We start from the raw sequence: 13,547 nt of genomic DNA, 5'->3' as shown, positions 1-13,547 counted from the left end.
CTGGTCGGGAGTTAAAATTCTGTTGAAACTCCTTTCTTCACTGTTTTTTGCCTTTAGCTAGTGCGTTCATGCTTGAGAAGGAGCAGGGCAACTTCAGAGAGATGTGACTGTCCTGTTAAAGTGCTACATGCGCTCAAGCCACGCTTGTTTCGCTAGTGACAGAGCTAGAGGCCTTTTCGAATGTCTTAACCGGTGGCACGCACGAAGGCAATGCAGAGGAAAAGAAATGTCTGTCTGAAGACACTATAGCTGCAGCAGTTCAGCGCATATTTATTATGTTCAAAAGTTAGTCCCTGGTGGATAAAAGCAATTACAGTATTCCTACCACATCTCAAAATGCATTTCTATAGAAGAGAAGAATGCTGATTTTTAGTAATTACAAAAGGAGCTAATGGGTTTTTTTAAAACGTTTTCCACAGCTAAAGAATAGTAGTCCGATTGCTACTTAATTTCAAGAAGTTTTGAGAACTTTTTGGATTAGTACGCTGTGTTTCTGTCTCAGCCGTGTTCAGAGATAACAGCCTTGTTTGCCCACTATGTAATGCAGTTACTCTTTTTCCGCGCATCATCTCTGCCACTTTCAGTCCGTGGTGTGGACGCACATTGGAATAATTGGAGTAGGGGATTAAGGTTGGTCGAGCACCTTAGCTCTGGCATCTCCTAAGGCATGTGCATTTAGCCTTGCACTCAAGAGAATTTTATTTAAAATAAGTAGCATGTATAAAATAGCTAGCAAGTGGAAAATGAAGGCATTATGACATGGCACAGTGCTGGTACTCTTACGAGGTAAGAAAGTGGAAAATATGGGGAGCTGCACTTCTGATGCCAGCAGGAGATGCTGCCCTTTGGCTCAGGACTGATGCCCTCTCAGAGGGCAGGAAGAGAAGAGAGATTTAGGGATGGTTTTGGGGAGATGGTGGTTGTTGTCTTGTGTTCCAGCCTAACTCTGACCACGGTGTGGTCCCAAGTAGTGTTACCAGCTCTGTGTCACTCCCCTCTCATTTTGCCGTATTGTGGTTTTTGTGAGGTGATGCAAAGTCTCCTGGCTTTGTTTTTCATTTTTTTCTTGGAAAGAAACAAGCAAGAATTTAAAGCTAGATATTTTAAACAAGCAAGATATTTTAAAAAACTTAAATGAAATTACTGTTACTTTTTAATTAAGTGGACTCCATGTATGCTGGTATATGATCTCTCTCTTTGAGCCAGGAACACATGCAGTATGGTGGCTCTACCTTTATGCCAGTGAGAAACTAATTTATTGCCTTTTATTAGCTCATCTATCAGTCACTTTTCTTATTAAAAGTGTGACAATGCTTTAAAGTGATGTACAGCTCTTTGTTGCTGCAATGTTTTTTGGAATCAACACCTGCAGTGGAGAGTTGCATGCTATGCTTGTGAGAGTTTCCAGTCTGTGCATGCTGATTGCACATAGCAGGGTGCCCAGTATGGAGAAGTGCTGGGGTAAACTGGCCCTATGCTGTAACTGGTTACCTTATTTTATTAATGTACAGTCATTCTGAGAAGCCGAAAAGATTATTAGTAATAGCTCTGTAAGAGGGATATAATCAATTTAAGTTAGCTCACAGTTGAGCCTGTATGATCTGGTGTCTTTAAAAAGTGGGTAAGCAGCTCATCATTTTGCTTCTCTATATAATATTGTAGGAAACTTTTTCCAAGTCCAATCTTATCTGTAAATGTTGCAGTTATTACATTTAAATGTTTTTAGAGTCCAGGAGAATCATCCATTTGAAAAGCTAAACACTTATTAAGAATAATTAAATTACATTATTTTGTGTAAAAATTCAAACAAAAGACACCTCCTAAGATCCTCTCCCCCATATGCCCTACTTCTGCCCTTCTTCCTTCCCATGCAGTCTTCCAGGCTTCCTTCTGTCCATACATCTCTTCCTGCCCACTCTCCAGACACAAGTCTCATTTTATTGTATGGGTAAACATCAGGGGTGATTTTCTGGTCTCTCCAGATTTCTGCTTTTGAAAAGTGGCATGATTTTACCAGGAAAAGTTAGACAAAATTACACAGAAAAGCTCCCTTCATATCTCTTGCTTTCCCATTCTCCCCTGCCCTGAGCCAAAAAACCCAGCTGATTTAGACTAATTACTTCAAATGCAGTTTGTAAAAGGACGCTAATACTTTGCTGTATCCCTGAAGGTCATCTAAGAGATCTATAGTTAAACATTCATGTGGGAGACTCCAGGGGAAACAGTAAGGCATGATTATAATGGAAACACTGTGGGCTAAAATGTGTGCTCATGCTCAAGTCTTCATATGGCAAACCAGGGTAGTGTAGTGTTCCTGTGGTTTTACAGCTCTTCCTTAAATCTGAATAAACTATAGTTTGCAGACCCAGCTTCAACATCTTCCATGCTGGAGAAATGTCTCTGATCTAGGACTGGAATATTTAAACTGCTTCTTCAGCACTACAATCCTCAATTTCTGTTGTGTTTTATTAAGGAAAAAAAATATATCTGTGCATGATCTTGCATCATTAAAATGTGCTGGGTGCCCAAGGTGTTTCTTCATCTGTTCCTCTAGCAGCTTTTCCCCTCAAGTGATTATGCTAATTAGTGTTTGATCAGATGATTAAATTATAATTCGATTAATCCTATGTGCTAAATGCTCTGAATGCATTTCCATCGCCTGAATGCCTTGTGTTTAAGCGTTCCTGTTTGCAGCTTGATACAAGGCTGTTGCTTTTTCCCGTACCTAATGGATTTTCTGTATTAAAAACACTACGGTTCCTTTTGATGTTGGGAAACAGAGGAAAGGGTTTTTTCTTTTCCTACTCTACTGAACAGAACCAGAAATATATAGGTTTCCCCTAGATGATCTGAGTGGTTCTAGGGATTAAAAAAAGGGAAAAAAGGGTCCAAGCTTTTTTTTCTGTTAATATACGCACACCTCATGTCCCATTCACAATTTACCAAGGCAAAAAACTGTGCTACAGCTAAATCCTCTATCTATTTCCATTTTGAGTGGTATTTTCCCCAAATAATTCTCCCTTTTTCAAAGCTGAAATATATTTTGGTCCAGAAGACCCTCTTCTTTGCAGAACAGATTGTTTTCTGTGTGTGTGTGAGAGAGGGAGAGAGAGAGAAGGTTGATTTTCTTCTTGCTACCTGCTTTCTCCTCCCTTTTCATCCCGGTTTATTTTTGCATGTCATCTGTAGAAGATAATCTCCAGCAAGGGTGTAGAATGGAGAACACACTGAATTTATAACCGTGGTGCTGCTAAGAGATTAATGCTTAGCTGCAGCATTTCTTTCTTTGTCTTTGGGGTCCTGCATTTTTAGGGTATCTGATTTCATGTGACTAGGTTCTACATGTTGGAGGAAAATAAAAAAATACCTCCTCTTTGAAAGTTTTTTTTTTAAGTGTTATTTTGGCTTTGAATATCAAATATAAACAGGTGTTACACAGCTAGATGTGTTAACTGACTTTTCCATTTTTGTGGAGACCATAGTCTCCATAGACACCATAGTCTCTGTCAGAGACTATGTGATAGTAATGAGTGGCCTTAGTTCAGAGAGAGGATGCTAAATTTAAATCATTTGGTTTGTTTCCATTCCACAGTGCAAAAAAATCCATCATGGAGCAACCTCCCTCCCTCTCCCCCTCTCTCCCTCTCCTGAATTTATCTCAGGGGAAGTGTGAGACAGATTGAACACAGGGTTGCCAAGACCTGTCTAGGGGGATTTTGCTTTTCTGTACCCTAGGTGTGGGAAGGTAGAGCAAGGGAATAGGGATGTAAAGGATGTTTTCCCTTCCCTCTCCCTCCCTTTGTTTACCTTAAAAGCTGTCAGAGATTCATAGAGCTCCTATAACATCTTATTTCACTCCTTTCAGACTGTCTAGGAAACAATTTTACCTTGTAGCATGCCAGTCAGCTCAAATCTATTACCAGCTATAAAACGACATGGGGTAAATGAGTCTCCATAATTAAGGTCATAGAGGCCAAAAGCACCTTCATACTATTGGTCTTTAAAGTGCAGTTGTGTAGCAGTGATTGAATATTGAGATCTCATCAAGCTTATAGTTTAAGAAAATCTATGCCTTGTCAATGAATTCAGCCTCATTCTTTGCCAGGGACGCTACCCTGTGAGTCTCGCTCTCACCCTTGGCTCACCAATTTACACTTTTGCCTTGGTTAGTTGAGTGAGTATCCCAGGCAGTTGTCCCACTTGCTTACTCCCCCCAGCTAGATTGTGGGCAGATGTTTGTTCTGTAAACATCTGTGCAGGTTTAAGAAGTTACATCCTATGGCTGTCTACTGCTACATGGCTAGGAGGGGTTATTGCCCCTGCAGGTTATCTCAAGAGTAGTGGGGTTTGTGAGTGATCCCTGATCCCTTTCAGTAAGAGGCCAGATGAATGCAAACGTCCTGTTTTAAATTGCAGCTGATATAGTTGTCTGTAAGCAGGACTGCTCATATGAATCACTCTGCTGTCATAGTTGTGTGGGGTAGAAACCTCCATCTGGAAAGCAGCGATGACTAGCTAGAGGCAGTAATGCCTTCAACCAATTCAGATAAATAGATCTGGAAGTAGGCTTGTGTCAACATCCCCATTTTAGAACTGAAACAATTAGGCTAAGCTGAATTAAGGCTCTAATTCTAAATGAAAGTGCTAGCTTAGGATGCTGCTTAGCTCATTCTTTTTTAAAGTTTAATTTCAGATTCATGTCCTGAGTATCCCCATGTGGATGGGTCATAAGACTCTGCCTAGCCTTGGGTAAGCTACTTAAGCTTGTGACCTGAGGACGTTACTCCAAAATAAGCTAAAATGTGTGTGGGAAGCGCATTAGATATTCCACGTGAACTAATTGTATGGCTGCTCTTTTGCTTTATGGCAAATGTCCTCTGTGATCTTCTACAGAAGACAGAGGTCAGCTTTGTAAAGGTGAGCCTGGAGTAGGGGAAGGATATCCAGGTAGGAAACTAGCAAAATGGCTGTGGAAGATGAGGTACTCCAAACTATTCCCTTTTAAGTCTTTAACTCACTTCCCTGTCTGTGTAATGGGGACACTTTCTATGCCCACCTGGCAAGCGCTCTTGGATGAATAGAAATATCCTTAGAGCTTCAAACTTCTAGATGTAGAGGAATTTGTATTCTGCAGCATGAATACCCTTTTGAAAATGCCATCTCTGTTATTACGTAGTCCTTGCTCTTTCCCTAGTAAGTACATATGCTGATAATCTAGCAGCAGAGGTCAGTACTGATTTGCATTGGAGAAGCAAACCTAAGCTAAGAAGGAAGGGGCAACCTCTCCAAACCTATTGTATACAAAAATACAACACCCTTCTTTGCTACTGGCATCACCTGCTTAAGTAATGTTTTCCTGTGATGTCTTCAGATAAAAACTGGTAACAGTGGATAGGATGACACCTCCCAGGTCCACAAGATGAGCTGTTGCTATTTTAGGCATATAACCTCTTCCTAAATATATTGAGCTCTGCTTCAAATGTATCTGGACTGTACTTAGTCTGGCTTCCCACCTTCATGTAGGTACAAACATATAAAGAGGGATTCTGAAGAGGGTCTGTTTTTGTGGGGGAGGGCACATGGGATGACATGTAGTTCTGACCTCAGTTAAAGTCTCCTAAGTCTTGCACAGAAATTTGATGAACTTTCTCTTCCTTTTTAAACTTGGAATTGAAGGTTTCCATATTCTTTGTTACAGGCATATGCTGAAACAACCCTTAGTAATAGTCAATTTGTCAGACCACTGGTGTTATGCCTAATGCTCATGTTGTCCTTTCTGGGAAACAGTCACGCTTCCTTGACTGGTTTTAATGGATGTAAAGCTTTTTCTCTCGCTCTCTCCACTTCTCTCCCTGACCTTCGCACTTTCTCAATGTATTTGGGGTTGGCTGGTTTGTTTGATTACAGTTGAGTGTGCTGATTTAAAGTTAATATCAGCTCGGTTGCTTCAAATGGGGTTGTTCTTCATAGCTGCTAGAGTTGTGGTAGGGTGGTCAGGGCCACACACAGTCGCACCTGGAAGCGGGGAGAAGAGAAAGAACAGGTCCGCAAGCTGGGGCAAACCCTTCCCTCTTATGAGACTTGAAGCCTGAACGCTGGGGAGACCATCACCCCAAGTTTTCTTCTTGGTACCCTTATCCCACTCGCCAGTCTGCCTGTGTATCTAGTTTGCATCATTGACTGCTAAAAACTCCCCCCATTGCCATTTGTGTCTTGGACAGTGAGGCACATGGCATGCGTAGGAAAATATTATCAACCCCCTCCTTGTCTCTTTTTTGGTTGCAAGCATGGCTTGTATCAGGTGCAGCTTCAGGCTTTGCCCAGCTCCTGTGAATGTGTAGTCTGGAAGAAGTACACGCAGTTAGAGCCCTGTCCAGTCTTACTCTCTGAAAATCTCCTGTACTTTGCAGGTGTGTCAGTTCTCTGCTGTTTGCAATAACTATTCTCTGTATATCTCAAGAAAGAGAGAGGGACAGGAGGGTATTAGAATGAGAAAATGGTCCTCTGGCACAAACCTGGATATTTTCTTTAAAAAAAAAAAAAAAAAAAAGCCTGCAGCTAATCATTGGATTTGGGTCCATAAGCAGCTGACTACATTTGCCATGAATGACAATTAGTAATGCCTAGAAACAACAACTAAACAGAGCAGAAATAAGATCATCTGGGGAGAGGGGGAAAAAAAACAAAAAACCACTGGATAACCCATATGCTATATTTTCAAAGTGGAATTAGTGAATCACAAGTATTTAGCTACTGTATGCACTTAAACTCTGGACCACCCATGTGTGGAAGATTTTCTTGGCTGGAGGGCACAGAAACTTAAATTTTCCTGTCTTTTGCCTTTTTATCTTGCATTAACAACAGCTAGTGCAGTACTAGCTCTCACCTCAGGAGGAAAGTCTACTTCTTCCTGCTGTCCTCCCCTCTCCTGCCCAGGGCTGTGTCTGGTGGCATCTCATGGCACTTGTCAGTCCCAAGAAATTGGTTTGAAATTTAGGACAGCAATTAATCTGTGTTTTAACTTATTTTTCTCCTACTGTTCCCCTTTCTGTCCTTCCCCAGTCACACCAGAAATGTAAATATTCAGGGATGATCCATCCTCAGAGATGACTAAAATTGAATAAGAAATTTTACTTTAGCTCTTCCAGAAAGAAACTTGGATTCAAACACCTGGAGTGACTTACTTTTATTCCCTCTTGGAAAAACTGACTTAATGAAAATAAATGTGCTTCTACAAAGTCAATATTTCTTTCAAGTTCTGCCTGTGCTTTCATCAGCTTGGGGTGTGTATGTGGGAGAATGGTTAGAAAGAATATTCAGAAAAATGCTTTCTGGCAAAGAAAGAGATCACAGATCAGATCAATAAAATTTCCACAGAAAAGAGAATTGAAGTGTTTTAATTTTATCAACCAGAAATCTTACATCTGGAACCAGTTATGTTTTACTGGCAACTCTAGCAAATAAACTTCTTTGAGAAAATATCATAGAAAAATAATTTTGTAAAACCTCAAAAACAAAGTCTGTCATGCAATTTCAAAATTAACATATGTACTTCTATAAAACCGTTAACGTGAATGACTTTTGATCATGACAGGCTATAACAAATGTGAAGGTCCTAGCAAAGTGGTGTTTAAGTGGCTGTGCTGTGATACATGATCATAATGTGCAAATTACACATGAGAAAACATGTCTTTTCACAACTGGAGTTCTCAAGGGACAAGGCATGTCAACAGCAATGCATTAGTAAATAGTGAAAATGTACCTCTTACTTGAATTATTTTTCCTTGTCATTGTACCCAAACCATTTTAATCCTCTCATTTATGAGACCCTAGCCAGTTTATTGTATCTGATTAAAAGTGGCTGCATTAGCCCTCCAACCCTGCACAATTTGACCTAAACCACATGAGGAATCGGCTCCTAAAAGAGTCTGTTAGGCCTGTCCTCCTCCATTGTAGCCATTCAGGCATAACACAGTTGCTTCGTATGTGTTGGCTATGAGCAGTTGGTGGTGATCTAGTGTATGCTTTTTTTACGCATGTAGGTGATCTTTTGGGATTTATTCCCGGAGAATAATGTTATAACCGCAATTAATGAACTCTAAGTACTGTGGCAAAATCAAGACTCCTTTCTGGATGATGCTATGGCAAATATTAACACCTGAAGGACATGTGTTCATGCTTCTGGAAAGAGGCCTCTCTATATATACTTTTTTTTTTTCCCCTGAGCAATAAATGCAGCTGGAAATGCTTTTCAAGTCCTCTTTGTATGTGAATTTTCACTGCTGACCTGTCATAAGCCAAAATTCCTTCTGCCTGGAATGGGCAATACACGGTTTGTTCCATGTCATAGAAAGCTGTGGTGCTCCAGAACCCAGGAAATAAGATTGAGGCAGCATTCTAGCCTCTTGAGATCTTCCTAAGTATTAAACATTAATAGAGGTACTTGATTTTGTGCACTGTGGTCTTACAGAAAAGTCCTAAATATTCTAGTACATATAGCAAGGAATTGCTTATTCTTGACTGTAGCTCCTTGCTTTTGGGTTTGGTTAACAATTGCATTTGCCATTACACAGTTGCCTAATTCATTAAGAAATTGATTGGAATATGAAACACCACATAATATAGTATTAAATAACGGCTCACATTTGCTAGCCTGCCCCTCTCTTCATTCAGAAAAGAAAAAAGTCATCATTAAGTCATCACATTTGGTCAATAAACAAAAAAGTTATTATATGATCATTTCATAGAACTATTAAAAAAGAAGGCATATAGGACGTTGCAATTTTGTGTTCATAGTCTGTGGTCTAATTTACGTGACTGAAGAAAAAAACCCCACCACTTTATAGACTACTGATATACTTTTAGACATACTGATTGACAAGTCATAAGTAGTGCTCCCAGCAACATTTTGGTTCTGTGGATTTACAGCTCATTATCACTTATGCTATCTGGTAAAGATTTAAAACTGGTACATTTTTAGAACCTGAAATAGGAAAAAATGTGACTAAAATAATTACCTCTGAAATGTGTATTACTAGCATTATCAAATCCTTATTTTAGCAGAAGTATGTATTGGTGTTTTAAAACTGAGTAGCAGTTGACATAAAGTTTCAGTGGAAATATTTCTGCATTGATTTTGAAACTGTATTTGATATTAATGGCTCTGTAACTAGGGAGAAGAACAGTGTTAGATGGCTAGGCATTAGAGCTTAGAAGACCTAAGCTCAAATCCCTGCTTTGCTATGTGTTTTCAGATATGATGTCAGGGAAATTTACTTGGCTTGTATGGGTGCTGGTTCCTCACTAGTTCCTCACTAGTTAATAAAGAGGGTATTCTTCCTCAAAAGTTGTTAGTATAATTGTGCTCAGGAACATGACATGTCTACTCCATGCTGGTGGTTGCTATATGGAAGTCCAAAAGAAAAACAAATTAATTTAATGTTGAGTGAATCATTACTAAAGAAAACAGCCTGCAGAAATGCTTATTTTAAGCAGTATTAGCATTGTTCAGCAGGCACTTTGGAAACCTTGGAGGTGAATGAAGAACGAGTCATAGGGTTGCAAGTAAATAAATTGTCCCTGCGTAGTTTAGTCTGAAAAACCTCAGAAAACCCAAACTAGAATATGTGCACATCTAACTGTAATACAGTTCATGGTTTAGAAGGAAATATGTGTTATTCAGGTGAGAAATAAGCTCCCAGGTATCAATTTTATTTTTTCTTCCCTGGATCAAGGGAGCTCTTTCAAGATAATCTGATTTCAGCATTAACTGTGAATTCCTCTGGCTGCTTCTGGAAAGCCGTGCTCTCTGCGCCAGGCAGTAATTGCATTAAACATCCATTTTTAAATAACTGCATTTGAAGTTAAGTTGAGAATTGCTTTTCAGATCTTTAATTTGCTTTGGAAAAGTGAAATAATTCCCAAAAGGGTTGTGCTAATCAATATTCCAAAGGCAAGTAACCTTTGCTAATACTTGAACATGGGATACTCCACATTCTTCTGCTTAAAGAATTCTGGGGGGAAAAAATACACCAATTCTATCTGTAATTTGGCAGGTTAATAACTTTTCTGACTGCCAGGCACAGGGATTTTTAGTCAACAGGAGATTCATCAAGTGCAGAATTGCATTGTATTATCTTCCTTTCGTTGTTGTTTTTATTTTAAACCTTCTTGCTAGTATAAATGATGACAAATTGCATAGCTGTAAATTTGAAAGTCCCTAAACGGCATTTTTGTCAAAGCCTTTACGCTGAAATGCTTACTTGGAAAGATTTTAAATCTCAGGAGCCGGGGGAGGGGTTTTAATTATTATGCATCATGACACAATGCATTATGCATCACAGTTGTTTTTTAAACACTTGTTATGGATGATGAGACTAATATAAATGGACATACAGGGAGAGCTTCTGCAAAACCTTCTTATGATGTCATATTCTGTTTCTAAGGAATTTCACTACTGCCTTACTTGGAAACGAGAGGATAAGCAAACTTAAAAAGGCACTTGGAAGCACACTAATAATTAGCTGGCAGGTAATCATCAAGGGAAAGTTGCCTTTTTTTCAAAGGTGCCCTCCTGGTAAACTGGATAACAAACTCATGCATTAAAAATTAAGAATCATAGAACGTGGGTGTTGCTGTCTTAAACCTGGGAGTATTTGACCCTGCTTCTATTGAAACCACCTGCAAATTACTACTGATGCTCAGAATTTGCTTTCTTTACCTTGTTTTTCCCACCCAGGCATGCACATTACTGAAAAATACATTGGTAGTGGGATGGATTAAAGACCTGATAGGATACAACAGATTCAGTGCTAGAGCTGCTTTTTCATCTTCCCTCTCCCTGTCAAGTAAACATTTGTTTTTCCCTTGAAACCAACTTGATATTTAGGTTTTGCACAGGTAGAAGGGGAATGAAGGGGAGAATTGTGTATTTATTTCTTTAATAAAGCCCATTTTTTAATAGTCATAGAGATTGCCTAGTCTGCATCCTGTAAAAATTAAGGGAGAAAGAGAAAGGCTGAATAGATATTTAAGGAGTCACGGCAGGCAGTGGATTTGAGAGAGGGGAAAAAAAAATTTACTGTGCTTCCCCAGAAGGCAAGTAGAATACAATATTTCATATTTGAGGGTTGGGGAAATGAAATTCAGTATCATTGTGGACATCAAAGATGATACTGCTCGGTGACCCACAGACAATTGTCAACTGCGTTTGTTTCCTGAGATGCTTATAAGGAAAGTCTCAAATCTGTGTCCCCCCCCCACCCATATAACCAGAATTAATTGGCTGGTAGTTGCACCCTGCTTTTTCAAAGGAAAAAAACCCCGTTCCCTTCTCCGTCTACACATGCTGTTTTAAAGGCTGCTTGGGTGCCATGCAGGCAGCTGCTGAGGAATGCATTATGTTAGTGGGAGGATGGTGTCATCTTCAGTGACCAAGCCTGAGCTGTGAAGCTGAGTGTCTGTATCTGAGGAAGGGCTGCAGCTCAGCCTGGGGCAGTGGTGCCTCACACTCTGCAGCTGGGAAGAGAAATCTACCTCCAGCCTGAAACGGGTAGGTACACAGTGGGGGTTTTGCTATGAGACAGTAAAGTGAATTTGGGTGGGTTTTTTTCTATATTCACTATTCCCAGTTTTTTTTTTTCAACTTTGTGGTTACAGAGTTATAATTATGTCTCCTCTCCCCCTCCCCATACTGCCTAAATTTAATGGGATGGTAATACCTTTGGTGTTACGTTTTATTGTTGTTGCTCTGCAGTAGATTTGGACGTAAAAACCTACTGGTTGTCTCCTCGTAGATACCCTGGCTAACCTTCTGTAAAGATGTAGAAAGAAATACTCATGCAGTCCCTTCGCTTTACTGTCAGGGCAGGGAGTGGAAGCCCTTGCTCAACAGCAGGACACACACATGTTTGCACCTGGTCTCACTTATGCTGGGCTAGCAAAAAAGTCAGCTCTAAGATCCTCTTATCAGTTGCTTATAGACCTCGTGTCCTTTTTTCCTCTGATGTATTTTCAATCAGTAAGAGCTCTATTCTGTACCTAGGATGTTTGGAAGAGCCTTTGTCATATCATATGTGTTGAACTCTTGGAACTTCCACCTCACTGCTGGGTCATGAATGATGATGCTTTCTTTCCATTTCCATTTATTTTGCTGAATACAAGCCTTTGAAGCCTTCGTTCATAGCACTTCTCTACATTCTCCATATAGGATCTCTCCTTGGTTGTCCTACTGAAGTTCTCTCCCATGTCCTACAGGTACTGCCACTTGCTCTGTCCTTACCTTCCTTTGTGTTGAAATGCCCTCAGTTTCACAGAAGATCTTTGTTTAAACTTCTGATTGCTCTACAGTCTTCTCATTGGAACTCCTGTATACCCAGGAAGAAGAAAAGGAAATAGGAGTAGAGAATATGGAGTAAGCAACAGGATGTTGGCTTACTCCATATTGGCTTTGTTTGGCTTATTTCAAATATGGCTTTGTTTTGTTTTGTTCAACTCTACAGCTCCTCTCCTTCTCATTCCATCCCCCCATCTGTCAATGTTGTTATGCCACAGTTTCTCAGAGGTATCTTCAAAAAGAGAGCAGGTTCATAGTTGGAGGAAAAAAAACCAGAAACAATATTTTAACTGTTACGTTGCTTCCTGTCCCTCCGGCACCATTTCCTTGCTGTTCAAAACCAGTGCACTGCCAGAAGACACAGATAGTAGTTCAGGTTATTCTCAATATCCTCATGTATCCCAGGACAGGCTGTCACTTCTGCTGTGGTGAACTGTCTCCTGATCAAGTTGGAGAGGTGTGCTGGGTTTAGCTAAGATGGATGTGACTTAGCCTGGCCTGGTGGACATACCCAGGTAACCTTCCTCTTCTGTGGAAGACCAGAAACACAAGAGCAGGAGGAAAGAAGCCATTTTTCCAAGAATGTCAGAGAATATTTTGTGAGGTCCAAGAAAAGAATAAAAAGCCAGGATTGCTTGTCAGAGGCCAAGCAGGACCTGCTCTGCTCCTCCCACTGTGGGAGCTTGGCCTGCATTCCTGTGGGTGAGAAGAGGGAACATGTGGGCATTGATCTCTGTGCTAGCAAAGGACAACGACATTTCTTGGGGTGAAGAGAACACTACAGAGCTCTTATACCGTTGGTCTAGCCTTCCCATATGGTTGCAAAATCCAGCCAGCTTCAGCTCCTTATTCCTAACTTTGGGAGGCATCAGTTGTCCTGCCCCAATCTTGCAACCCCTCTGTTCTTGAATACAGGGGTAGAAAAAATTGAGTGGTACTACATTGACCTAAGGAAAGACAGAAACCTGGGCTGTTCATGTTTCCTGTTCCTTGTAGGAGGTGCTGAAGAGATTTATTCTGCTTCCTCCTCCTCTTCCCATCTTCTCATTCTGAAACATGGATGCTGTTTCTTTTGTCGTCATTCCCCTCCTTCTAATAACAAAAGAGCACATTGAATTGCAGTGACACTTCATCTTGAGCTTTACGAGTAGCCACGTTTTCTGACATATCTGTACACTCAGCTCAAAACTTGTCTTTGAATGCAAATGCAGCA

This window comes from Ciconia boyciana, chromosome 1 (assembly GCF_034638445.1).
Source record: "Ciconia boyciana chromosome 1, ASM3463844v1, whole genome shotgun sequence".
In the NCBI taxonomy this organism is placed as follows: Eukaryota; Metazoa; Chordata; class Aves; order Ciconiiformes; family Ciconiidae; genus Ciconia; species Ciconia boyciana.
The sequence above is the reverse complement of the archived record's forward strand: the minus strand, read 5'-3'. Positions refer to the sequence as shown.